This window comes from Vulpes lagopus, chromosome 1 (assembly GCF_018345385.1).
Source record: "Vulpes lagopus strain Blue_001 chromosome 1, ASM1834538v1, whole genome shotgun sequence".
NCBI lineage: Eukaryota > Metazoa > Chordata > Mammalia > Carnivora > Canidae > Vulpes > Vulpes lagopus.
This window is the reverse complement of record NC_054824.1, coordinates 27,678,857-27,692,557: the sequence shown is the minus strand read 5'-3', so window position 1 is coordinate 27,692,557 and position 13,701 is coordinate 27,678,857. Positions and strand designations below refer to the sequence as shown.

General features: G+C 38.0%; 1 long non-coding RNA gene across 35 annotated transcripts in view; it reads right to left on the bottom strand.

The window, feature by feature from the left end:
- The window catches only part of LOC121472214, a 322,481-nt gene that overhangs the window by 136,415 nt on the left and 172,365 nt on the right, over nt 1-13,701 (bottom strand). For 23 of the 35 annotated variants that reach the window (XR_005982844.1, XR_005982808.1, XR_005982799.1 and 20 more), the window contains one exon: nt 7,572-7,986. The exons of 9 other annotated variants lie outside the window; for them this stretch is intronic. This is a non-coding gene — a long non-coding RNA (uncharacterized LOC121472214). 3 more of the 35 variants (XR_005982823.1, XR_005982827.1, XR_005982834.1) reach the window with 3 other exon arrangements.

The following is a 13,701-nucleotide window of genomic DNA, read 5'->3' as shown; positions in this document are numbered from 1 at the left end:
TAATTTTGTTTCAGAAATTGCTAATTATGTTTCACCACAATAAGCTGAAACTTAGAAGATTTTAAAATACTTGCAAACTTGCAAACACTAGAGTCAGATTGATCCACCACCTGCCCTCTCTCCCTACTAGCTTTTGGGAAAACGTAGGACCTTTAGAGAAACTATGAGATCATACAACAAAGAAACTGTGAAACAGGAAAAGTTCTATATGGTTTCTCAAATGTTTCCTCTGAGGATCCAGGTGACCAGAGGCTGCAAACTTCTCCCCCGCCCCAAATGTCTGCTAGCAGAGCCCGAAGTGGCCCAGGGTAAGCAGGCAATGTGACTGAAGTCTAGTGGTTTATTCAAATGAGTTAGCATCCTGTAACTAACACTTCCGTATTGTTTTAATATTTGTATATTTTAAATAAGCTACCCTAAGGATAATTGACACTCCAGGAAGATATACCACATCCTCTGCCCAGGCTGATATATGGGTGCCTGAAGCAAGACTTCAACGTCTGCTCTGCAGGATAGACTGGTATTTCTTACAGTGTTTTTCCTACCCCAACCCAAATATCCTTACTCTCTCCCAACTTTGCTTAAATGTACATTTTCACTTTCTTAAACTCCCTAGAATTCTGCTGATAAATATTTGCCTGGTCCTTCTTTAAAAATATGATACCACAGGTAAGTTAACTACCAACCATGGGTATGTTAGTATAGGAAATTCAATCAGATTGTTTGCCTGTTAGTATCTACTTGGCATTAGCTTTCCTTAGGATATTTAGTGGCAAACTTGTAACTTCACAGAAAGTAAATATATGTAATCGCTGTAGCCCAAGAGCCCCAAAGATAAGAGGGCTGGGGGAAAAGCCAGGGTTTAGAAAAGGTATAGGAAAGTGACTCCCCAGAAAGCATAATGATTTGGAAATCTCACTGCAGTCAATCTATACCCTAAAGTTTAAAGAAACCTTCTATCTCCTTCCTATTCTCCTGTACCGTATGCCTCCAACTTCTACAACCTAGAAGACATACTAGTAATAATAAACATTTTGTGTTTACTAATGGCTGGCATTAAATGTATTTGATTGGGCTTGTATAAAGCCTGAAATGCCATTTATGGCATTGTATCAAGAAATTAGTAAAAGTTCCAAACAACAAATTTACATATGTGACATTTTGGAATACACTTTATTCATAAAATAGATTCTACTATGGAAGTCTGTAAACAGCTAACAAACATCTAAGCTGGATGGGTTCTGAGGGAAAATGAGTTAAATTGAAAAACTATCCACTTTCTTCAAGTTCTAGCACTTTTCTTCTATGAAAAGTAACCAGTGAATAGAGGGGTCCATAAGTGAGTGATGGGTGTATTAAAACAGAGGTAGGGACGCCTGGGTGGCTCAGTGGTTGAGTGTCTGCCTTTGGTTCAGGTAGAGATCCTGGGGTCCTGGAATCGAGTCCCACATCAGGCTCCCCCCAGAGAGCCTGCTTCTCCCTCTGCCTATGTCTCTGCCTCTCTCTCTCTCTGTGTCTCTCATGGATAAATAATTAAAATCTTTGAAAAAAAAGAATTAGAAATCATTGATATAGAATACTGATAGGAATCACAAAGGTCTTATAAAGCTCCTCCACCTCCCTGGCCAATATTAAGTCCAACCACACTATAAACCCAACCATTCCAGAATGCCAAAAGGGCATCTCATTTCTTTTTTTTATCATTATTTTTATTTTTTATTAATTTTTAATTAAGTTTTTAAATTGTAACCCCAATATAGTTATCATATAGTGTTATATTAGTTTCAGGTATACAATATAGTGAATCGGCAATTCTATACATTACTTAGCACTCATCGTGATAAATGTACACTTAATCTCATTCACTTATTTCACCCACCACCCCCACCACCTCCCCTCTGATTAGTTTGTTCTATATAGTTAAAAGACTGTTTCTTAGTTTGTCTCTTTTTTCCCTTTGTTTTGTTTCTTAAATTTCACATATGAGTCAAATCACAGTATTTGTCTTTCCCTGACTGATTTATTTTACTTAGCATGATACTATCTGGCTCCATCCATGTTGTTGAAAATGGCAAGATTTTCCTTTTTATAGTTGAATAAAAATCCATTGTGTATATATACCACATCTTCCTTATCCATCCATCTATTGATAGATACTTGGGCTGCTCCCATAATTTAGCAACTGTAAATAATGCTGCAATAAACACAGGGGTACACACATCCTTTCTAATTAGTGCGTTCATATTCTTTGGGTAAATACCCAGTAGTGTGGTTACTGGATCATAAGGTCGTTCTATTTTTAATTTTTTTAGGAACCTCCATACTGTTTTCCACAGTAGTTGAACTAGTTTGCATTCCTACTGCCAGCGCATGAGGGTTCTTTTTTCTCTGCATCCTCACCAACATTTGTTCTTGTGTGGTTGATTTTAGCCATTCTGACAGGCATGAGATGATATTTCATTGCAGTTTTTATTTGCGTTTTTCTGATGATGACTGATGTTGAGCATCTTTTCATGTGTCTATCGGCCATCTGTATGTCTCCTTTGGAGAAATGTCTATTCATGTCTTCTGCTTATTTTTAAATTGGGTTATTTGTTTTTGAGTGTTGAGTTGTATAAATTCCTTCTATATTTTGGATACTAATATTTTATTACTTATGTCATCTACAAATATCTTCTCCCATTCAGTAGGCTGTCTTTTAGTTTTGTTGATTGTTCTTTGCTTTGCAGAAGCTTTTTATTTTGATGTAGCCTCAATAGTTCATTTTTACTTTTGTTTCCCTTGCCTCAGGAAACTTATCTATAAAAATTTTGTTATGGCCAATTCAGAGATATTACCTCCTGTTCTCTCTTCTAGAATTCTTATGGTTTCAGGTCTCATATTTAAGTCCTTAATCCATTTTGAGTTTATTTTTGTGTATGGTATAAGAAAACGGTCCAGTTTCATTCTTTGGCATACAGCTGTCTAGTTTTCCCAAAACCATTTGTGAAGAATGGTCTTTTCCCTATCACATATTCTTTCCTCTTTTGTCAAAGATTAATTGACCATGTAATCATGGGTTTGTTTCTGGGCTTTCTATCCTATTCCATTGATTTGTGTATCTATGTTTGTACCACTACCATACTATTTTGATTACTATTATTTTGTATTATAACTTGAAATCTAGAACTGTGATACCTCCAGTTTTGCTTTTCTTTTTCAAGATTGTTTTGGCTATTTGAGGTCTTTTGTAGTTCCATACACATTTTAGGATTATTTTTTCTAGTTCTGTGAAGAATGTTGTTTGTATTTTGATAGGGATTGCACTAAATTTGTAAATTGCTTTCAGTACTATGGATATTTTAACAATATTTCTTCTTCCAATCCATGAGCATGGAATATTTTTCCATTTGTTCATGTAGTCTTCAATTTCTTTCATGAGTGTTTTTATGGTATAGGTCTTTCACCTTCTTGGTTAAGCTTATTACTAGATATCTTACTCTTTTTGGTGTAATTATAAACAGGATTGTTTTCTTAATTTCTCTTCCTGCTGCTTGGTGCATAGAAATGCAACAGATCTCTGTACATTGATTTTGTATCCTGCGACCTTACTAAATTCATTTATCAGTTCTAGTAGTTTTTTGGTAGAGTCTTCAGGGTTTTCCATATATAGTATTAAGACCATCTCATTTCTAAGGCTTGTAAGTGAAATCTTCACTATCTTCAACAATTCTTGCAACTATCAAGATATGCATTTTCAAGCTCATCAATTTTAGCTGGAAGGAATAATAGCTAACATTAATTGAGTGCTTCCCATGTTCCAGGCACCGTGTTAAAGTCTTATGCATATCCACAAAATGGTATATATCACTTAGTTATATATACCTATTCATCCATTTAGATTAATGGATTTAGATTAATCCCACAAGCCTCTGAAATTTTGAGAGCAAACAATTAAGAGTAAAAGATTAGGTAAAACAGTCACTCAATTAGCAAAATGAATTAGAATTCCAGTCTCAAACAGTCTGATACCAGACTTTGTGTTCCTATCCATGAATCTATGCTGCCCAAAATCAGAGGGAGTGACCAGATGCTGGCTCCCTGAGTGTCCCTGCATGCTTCCACATGCCCCCATGACCATCATCCTCTGAAACCACAGCCAATCCCAATCTCTTGATTATCCATGAGTTACGGTTATACTTACTGCTTTCTGCTGCTAGTGCAGAGGAGTTGAGGGGCTGTTGAGGGGGAGCTGACTAGATTGTGCACAGGGCAACGAGATCAGTATCAAATTAGCTCAAGGAGGCAACTGGGTACATTGCTCCCTCTTACCTCCATACACACAGATACATCTCCAAAGACATAGTTTTTGCAAATACACCTTACATTTCTGGAGGCATTGAACCCAAAGAAAAAGATATCATTTGCCATAGTACCAGCCCAAGAGGTTTTCACATGTTTTTTTTCCACCAATATTGGAAGGTTTACCTTGGGTAATACATTTGGTGAATATAAAAATATTATTATATTTAGAATCAGATGATATTGTTAGGATTTCAGCTCCAGTATAAAAGTAACATTTTTAAATAAGTTATTTCCTCCTTGAGCCTCAATTGCCCCATCTGTAAAATGAGAATAGGTGTAATATGTACATTTAATTCTTGTTATTCATGATAATTGTGTTCTATAAAATCACCCTGAACACTGAATTTAGCAAATACTAACTTATTGTTCCTAGGAGAAATACAGGGTTAGATTCCAGAAAATCCCTGGTCATATTTTCATCAGCTCATCAGTACATACCTTGGTTTATGTGGGTTTCTGCTTTAAAACACCTTATTTAATATATGTTGTTTATTCACAAACGGTGTTACAACTCATACTTGAATGAAACTTATCTAACAAACATATTTTCTCTGTAAGGCACATCATAGCCTTCTTGCACTTAGGAACACTAGAGTACTTCAGCACAACACTTGGGAGCCATTTTAAAAAGTGAAATCACCACCAAAAAAGCATAAAAATTTTAAAAACTACAGCATTAAATAGGCCCCCCAAAAAAGACACTCATTGAGAGCAGGAGAGCTAAGTAAGAAAGCAAAGAGTCATCCTCTTTGACTCAACTGGTAGTGAACTTGATAGGCAACTTGGATTTTTCACTGCTCTGAGCATGCACATGTCCATAAGGGTCCACAAGCGCACTATGACTATTGATTTGGACTTTACAAATAAATCACAGCATGTAGGCAAATTAATAAATATAGAACCTACAAATAATGAAGATCAACTGTATATCATTAAAGATTAAGTCAGTTAATGGTTATGTGTAAGAAAAACCATTTAAACATGATAAACACGAGGGGATCCCTGGGTGGCTCACCAGTTTAGCGCCTGCCTTTGGCCAGGGGCGCGATCCTGGAGTCCCGGGATCGAAATATAGTCCAATCTCCTTGAGCTTGCTAGTCACCATATCATAGATTCTCAATAAACAATTGCTGAGTGAATGAATGATGACTGTGACTTGTGCCTCAAGCTCCTAGGAATCTCAATACGGAAGTAAGGCTAAAACATGGGAAGTAAGGCTAAAACATGGGAAGTTACAGTCAGATGATGGTACAAGGCACCAGTTCAAGAGGTGCTGAACCCCACTTCTCATTTGAGGTACCAAATTCTGAATTGCTGGCTCTTTCCATTCTTGGGCCATATCTGGACAGCCTGGTGTACCTAAGAGGCAGTACAGTCACCTGGTTTGCCAAGGTGGCACAGGCACCTTAGTGAACTAGACATGTAAATCTCATCTCGGACCCCTGGCAGGAAGCAGAGAAAAGCATATTCATGAGAAAGACCCCAGGCTCCTTTAGTACCTCTCCCACTTCAGAGCCTTCCCAACACATCCCCTCCCATTGTCTCAACAATATTCCAGATCCTTTCACCAGCTGTAAACTAGCCAAAAATCAAGGTATATGGTTTATTTTCTATAGACTGTTAGGTTAAAATAACTTTCCCTTCCTGACTCCCTCTTTGCTTAGCAAATCTCTTTACTGGTTTTCCATCTTTTCTTTTAAAACCATCATAACTGGAGCTTCTCTACAGCTTGATCATTAAAATCAGGCAGGCAGCGATTTGGCAGGCAAAGAAAGGGTTTCAATTCTAACATTCAAGGCACATGTGCAACAGGGAACTTCTCAACTTGGAAAAGAACAGAGATTAAAATTTGGCCCACAGCTGATTTGATCCCTAGAGAATTTTCTTATTCTTTTATCCAGAACTGCTTTTCAACTACAGAGTTTACTCTCATTCTACCCCCACCTCACCCCTCAATTGAAATTCTGCAGGTTTTGTTCCTTTGACTCCTGGGACACTTTCCTCTTTTAAAATTCCACTTTAAAATTTGAAAACTAAAAAATGAATACCATTCTTTATGCTAGATGTCTAAGACAGACTCTTTTTTTCATTTCTTTTACTGTCCATGTTGAAAAGCACCACACAGAACAATAAATTTGGGTTTTGCTTATTTATAGGATTTAAGTTACCTATAAGAATATTTATTCCTCCCCCTCAATTTTACTTTTTCTAATCAATATCATCAAAGTAAAAGAAACAACTCCAAGAGAATTTCTGTGCCCCGGCTAGTGTTAAGTAGAAGTGAAATATTAAGGAAAATGGATTAAGGGAAACTTATGCAACTTTTTTAAAGTGTTGTTTTTGACCATTCAATTTATTGAAAAAATATGCTCTGTGGTTCTCGATTTAGCAGCAACCATTCTTTTGTTTATATTTAGTTATAGTTTTACTCATTGTTTTACTCTTTATTGGAAACATAGAGGGTTTTTAACCTAATTTTAAGTCAAAAAAAAGTGAAGAAAAAATCACCAACTACCATATTAATTTTCATCATTTGACCCTCTAAATCCAGAACTCCAAAGCAGCATGAGACTATATGTTCTTAAGTCTAGTGTAAACTAATACCAACCCCCTCTCCAAGAAATCTTTTCTTTGATGATTCTGTTATAGTCTAGAAGAAGGAGGATGAAGAGGTAGAGGAGGAGGAGAAAGGAAGAAGGAGGAGGAGGAAGAGGAAGACAGGCAAGATGACAGATAAGACCAAGAAAAACCTAGAAGTTAGAAAACAGATCATGGTAGGTAATTGACCCAGGAAAAGTCTAAACCAGATGAGGAATCCATAATTCAATCCAATATACAGTATAGAACACCTAAAAGCCACAAGAACTGGGGACACCAAGTATTTCTGGAAAGTGATATGAGGGGGATGGGAGACAAAAACTGGAGGGTTGTCTGAATGTCCATTTAAAAAATATCCATTCCCATCTCTTCCCTCATGTCAACAGTGGACTGAAACTTTATTATTTGGAGAAGGCAAAACAAATTTCTGAACTGAACAACACTAGGCACAATTAAGAGCAGATAATACTGAATGAAAACAAAGAGATTAAATAAAACTTTACATACTGAATGCTGAAACTCTCCACCCTCATTGTCCACTCACTTCCCAGGATGCTGGTAATCAGGTTCTAGACTGATGTCTTCTCTGGAAAATCCAACCATCTCAAAGGGAAAAAACCTAAAGACACAAACGTCGGGGTTCCACAAGGAAACAACACGGACAGTCATCCTGCAGTGAAGTCTGTCCAGGAGACCCACCTATGAGCACCCTGGCCTTTCAGGGCTCCACTCTCAGGTATGAGTAGGCAGACACATATCAATCAACATCTAGGGGGCGGTCTCCAGCTTTAAATATTTTTTTTAATTTTTTATTTATTTATCATAGTCACAGAGAGAGAGAGAGGCAGAGACATAGGCAGAGGGAGAAGCAGGCTCCATGCACCGGGAGCCCGATGTGGGATTCGATTCCGGGTCTCCAGGATCGAGCCCTGGGCCGAAGGCAGGCGCCAAACCACTGCGCCACCCAGGGATCCCCCGGTCTCCAGCTTTAAAATAAGGGCGCCAATCCAACAGGACAAAAGCAGCCAATAGAAAACAAAAACTCTGTAGAGAGAAGGAAAAATAAAATTAGCACCAAAAAAGACAAAAAGAGATACTACAACTATGAAACAAGAAAGGGGAAACCATTTTTTTAATTTTAAAAAGAAACATTCAGAAAATAAGGCAGGACTCTTGGAAAGCAACAACACAGCAGTACAAATGACAAATTCAGTAAAAGCCTCAGTAGGAAAATTTGAGAAAAATTTCACAGAAACTATATCAAAAATATTAAAAGATGGAAAAGAGCAAAGAAAAGATAATACAACTTGAACACTACCCTAGGAAATCCTGCCTCCAAGGAAAAGTTTGAGAAGGAAAAAACAGAAATAGAAGGAATCATTGAAGACATCATTCAAGAAAGTTTCCCAGAAAAAAAAAAAAAAGAAAGTTTCCCAGGACTGAAAGATCAAGTTTCCAAATGTCAAGATCCCAGCACGTGCCCATCAAGTGTGGATGAAAATAAATACTCCCAAACATCATTATGAAATTTCAGAACCTGTGATCAAAGGGAATTCCCTCAAGCTCCTAAGCAGTTAAAAATAGGTTTTCTACAAAAGAGAATGAACCTAAATAGGATCTGAATTCTCGGTAATGTCACTAGATATTAGAGCAATGCCTTCAAACTTCCGAGGAAAAAATTACTTCCAAATGAAAATTCTATAGCCACATACCAACCAGGCATAAGGGTAAATAGGTACTTTAAGTCAGGCAAAGTGTCAGAATATTCACCCTTTCTCCACACTCACAAATAGGAGAAATGAAAATCAACTGTGAGATATTCTTATAGAGAAATATACATTAATGAAGTGAATGAATTTCAGCTAAAAGAAACAGTGCATATAAATCAGAAACATAATGTTAAGTAGAAAAAAATGAGTCTCAGAAGTACATATTGCACATGATTCACTTATCTAAAGTTCTCAAATATGCATATTAATTAAATATATTGTGTAGGAGCACCAAATGTGGTGAAACTACAAAGAAAAGCAAAGACTAAAAAACAGTTTAGAATCATGTTCACCTGGGGCACCTAGGTGGTTCAGTGGTTGAGAGTCTGCCTTTGGCTCAGGTTGTGATCCCAAGTCCTGGGATCAAGTCCTGCATTGGGCTCCCCATAGGGAGCCTGCTTCTCCCTCTGCCTATGTCTCTGCCTCTGTGTGTCTCTATGGAAATCAATCAATCAATCAATCAATCAATCATGCTCCTCATGAAAGGGAAGGGAGGGCAACAGGGCATCGAGATTAGAAAGCAGCATACAGGGGACTTCAGAGGTAAGCCTAATACTCTTTTACATAAGCTGGGAAAACAAGTGCTCCTGTTGGAACTAAGATAAACACACAGAGCTCTACAGAATTCTTATGTGCAACCTGCCAATGCTCTGGTTCTTTTTATAGAACAAGAGCAGAAGGGCTAGGTGGATAAAGAATTATGGGAAAGCTAAGTACATGTAGGAAGTTGTCTTTTGTTAGGAGAGACATGTAACCCTAAGGGAACCCACATGGTTCAGTCTTGGAGCTGTAATGCCTTCAAGAAACACAGTTCAATAGCCAAAAGTAATTTAAAAGGAATTCCATTCTTTGCTGTATTTCTAGAAAACCATAATGAGGATAGCAATTGATAGAAAACCATAATGAGGATCTCAATAACACTTACTAAATCTCCATGCCTCTCCTGCCCCTTTCCTGCACGCCTGCAGCTCCTCCCACACCAACTACTGGGCTAGCAATGCAACTTCTCTTTGTCAGATTGGGGGTACAGAGAAGTATGCTGTGCACACCACCCTCTTACAAATTTTTGCTGTCATGAATTAATATAGAGATTGTATAAAACATGTGACAACAACACTTAAGTGGTTGAGAAACACAGGTAGGAAACTTGTCAGAGGTGGCCTTATTTAAAATACACTAGTCAAGAGGCACCTGGATGGCTCAGTCAGTTAAGCATCTGCCTTCAGCTCAGGTCATGATTACAGGGTCCTGGGATTGGAGCTCTTCACCTGTCCATCAGGCTCCCTGTTAAGCAGGGAGTCTGCCTCTCCCGCTCCCTCTGCCTCCTCCCCTCTGCTCATGCTCTGTCGCTCTTTGGCTCTCTCTCTCTCTCAGATAACTAAGTAAAATCTTTAAAAAAAAATAAACTAGTCAAATGTTCTCACCCTTCCCTTTCCACTTTTTAACAACCTAGGAGAATTAGAGACAAAGGCCAAGGCATCAAACCCCTGTCTTATCTAAGAGTACGAAATAATACATTCAGGGAGAATCAGTAGTAAAAAGAAAGTATAGAAGATAAACTAATCTGTTTTAAATGGGTATAAAAATAATTTTGACCCCAAAACCAGTAAGAAAGGTGTTCCTTTAAGGACATTCTGACCAAGAAACTATATTCATATTCCAAACATGGGCTCTGCAGTCCCGTCAGCTAACACTTTAGTATTCTTGTATGCTCTGTAGTAAAAAGGAGTGCCTGATTACAATTCGCTATCCAGAATTTTATGGCTAGAACTTGAAGAAAACAGGGTTTCTGCCAAAATAGCTTCCTGCCCAGGTGCTGAACCAATTAACTCTTAAGCAATCAGGCAGTAAAACCAGTAATGGTGAGTTTTCTGAAGTGCTATATGTAAGGAGACAGCTTGGAAAAATAAAGATGAAAATGTGTTTTCATAACCAGGAGTGTCTGAAATCCTGAGAGACTATTTGAATGCCTTGCTGAAATGCATGTGACACTGCAAATTCCCAGATGATCTGATGGTTAAAGATCTATGCAGTCAACACTGACACCTTTTTTCCCCAAAATGTAGGGAAAACTATTTTGTTATAATGTGTAATTTGACTATCTATGGAGAGCCCAGTGACTAAATTTGCTTTTGAGAAAAACTGTTCAAATATGAGGTTGACTATTAAAATATTTCATCCAGCTCGCAGCATCAAAATAAGAATTACAGCCGTACCTTCTTTTAAGAATAAAAAGATAAGAAGCTAGTAGTCAAATAGTAGCTTTTTTTCTAACTCAGCTACAAAATATAATACATAACATTGTACTATTTTAATAATTTCACAAATAATTACTTAATGCTTACAGAGGAAGAATATGATATAAAACATGATGATATAAAGCATACAATTCTGGAAGCAAAAGTTCCATATCTCTGCAACAATGAAGCACCCAGATTTGCCAGTCTCAAGGAGTACCATGGTAAATCTTTCCCTCTGCACAAACCCCCAACTTTGGTAGACATCTACAAGGGAATGAAATTGATATTACTTTGGAAAACCAAGGAACTGAATACAGATCTGGTTCCTTCTCTCCTTCCTTCGTTCCTTCCTTCCTTCTTCACTTCCTTTCTTATTCCCTCCCTTCCTTCCTTCCTCTGTAGTAGTTTTCTAAGGATAATTAGGGAGATCTTTAGGGCCCCAGATACCAAGCTAACCTGAGAACTGGAAAGTCCACTGGGTTTGTTGGCTTTGCTATTAATTGGCTTCATAGCCTAGAGCAGCTACTTACTGTCTTTGCACAGTAGCATGTATAACATATCAAAATCCACATATTCCTTCCCAGGGAATTCTGAAGATAGGGTTTTGTCACACATTGTGCTTGGTTCTGACTGAATGAAAGGTACAATGGGCATATGGTTCCAAGATACATTTACAGCCCAAAGGAGAAGATTCCAATCAATGATTAAGCAAAAGAAGAAATTTCTAGAAACATTTTAATTAGAGCTGGAGAGGTCCAGCTCTAATTTTGGCATTTCAATGGGAACAAAAACAATAGGTGAAGATCAGAAAGGAAGGTGATGATTGCAGTTATTTTGATGGAGTAATTAAAACAACAGGCACTTATAGAGCGAGCAGGCAGCAAGACAGCAGGAGGGTTGAAGAATAGAAAACCAAGAGAGGAAAGAGGATTTATTTATGTGTGGGCGGCCCCTAACACAACTCCACTCACCAAACATTTATCGAGCACTTCCTGAGGCCTGGCTCTGTGTTAAGTGCTGGCTGAGACCCAGGCCCTAAAAATGTAGTGGGGGGAACAACATACAGATGGATAAGTTGCCCTAAAGTGTGGTAAGTGATATTACAGAGATGGCCAAAAATGCTAAGGGGGCAAAGAGAAAAAGACTAACCCATTGACAGGAGTTAGCAGAGGTCATGAGACTAAATTCCAGTCAAACCTATGATTTTGTCAGGATGGAAGATTAACATTGTTTTCAGCTCATTTTCATTTTCCTATTTCTCACATTTTCTACATAATACAGAAAGTTGCCTTAGAGCCTAAGTGTGAATGTCAGCTTCTCTGGGCTTCAGGTGATACAAACCATTCTTCTACTCTACTTGAGGTCTCCTGAGTTGCCCGTCAAGTAAAGCCTTGCCTTTTCTCCATTGTATGGATCCTATATTAGAAACCACATACTCACTGAAATTCATAAGAAATTGAACTGGCAGATATTGAACATATATAAGAAAAATTTTAATATTAATGCTAGCCTATTGGATATCTCAATCTATTAGACTTACAAGCTTTATTCCACAAAATGCCAACTCTCATGTTAAAGTTTCCTTCACATAACCACAAATACAAAGCTTAGTAAATAAATAATGAACAATGATGTGTATATATTTTCTTGCTGTACCTAGCAAGATGACCTGGGAAATGTAATGGGAAACATCTGGTAATTAGTGAAAAAAAACAGAGTCTAGTTCTTGACTCAGTTCTCTATTGTATTTTGTGCCTGTGTAAAGTCAGACAATCCTATTGCTTATCCCCTCTGCAAAGTAAGTCATCTCTGTTTATCTGCCCTTGGTGTGAATAGATATTATCTTGTTTGTTAAGATTGAGGAAAGATTTCCCATGGCCACCTTCAAGCTACAACTGGACTAAATTCAGGTATGCTGATGGTGACCTCCTCCTCAGATCTCCCAAATATACTGCATAGCATAGTGAGCCTCCTGAAGGCAACAACATCAGATCTCCCCAAAGTGCCCTTTCTTGGACTGAATAATTACACAGAAAAGGTGGCAAACAGCTTTCCAAAAGATGGTAGAAGCAGCAGGATGACCCTCATGTGTCCCCACCACCCCACACTAAATAACTTCATGAAAAGCATGGATGAGAGATCCCTAACACCACCACAGGAGGACCATGAGAGGGGAGGTCCTAGTGCAACAATGAATGGGTCTCTACCACTTCCCTTAATGCCCAGATTTAGACATTCCACCCTGAGAAAAAAATGCATCAGAAAAGAAATTCTGGAGTAGAATCTCATGGGAAATGCCAAAGGAATCATCTCTACTCATGGCCAGTAAATCCTGACCAACTCTACTCCTCACCTCACAACAGCACACCTTTGCAGAAGGAAGTCCAAACTAGCATAAAAAAATACACAGAAATACTGTTAACTAAAAGAAAGTAAGAATAAGTATGTTCACAAAGCAACAGGGCTTACCGTCCCAGCATTATCTCTTCCACTCCAGACTCAGACAGATAAAGAACCCATGATCCCAAAGATTCTGTATGATGGAACATGACATCTGCAAAAGTCAAAGGGCCTGGGGTGGGGTAGGGTGTACAGGAAGTTAAGGAAGTCAGAAGGCCTAAATTATAAAGTCAAACCTCGGATCCTAGTCTATCCTTAAGATTTTTGTTTATCCTTAAGTTCTTGGTCTATGCATCATATCTCACTTTCCACATAATACAGCAAGGAGATAAGAGGTGCTACAAGTACAA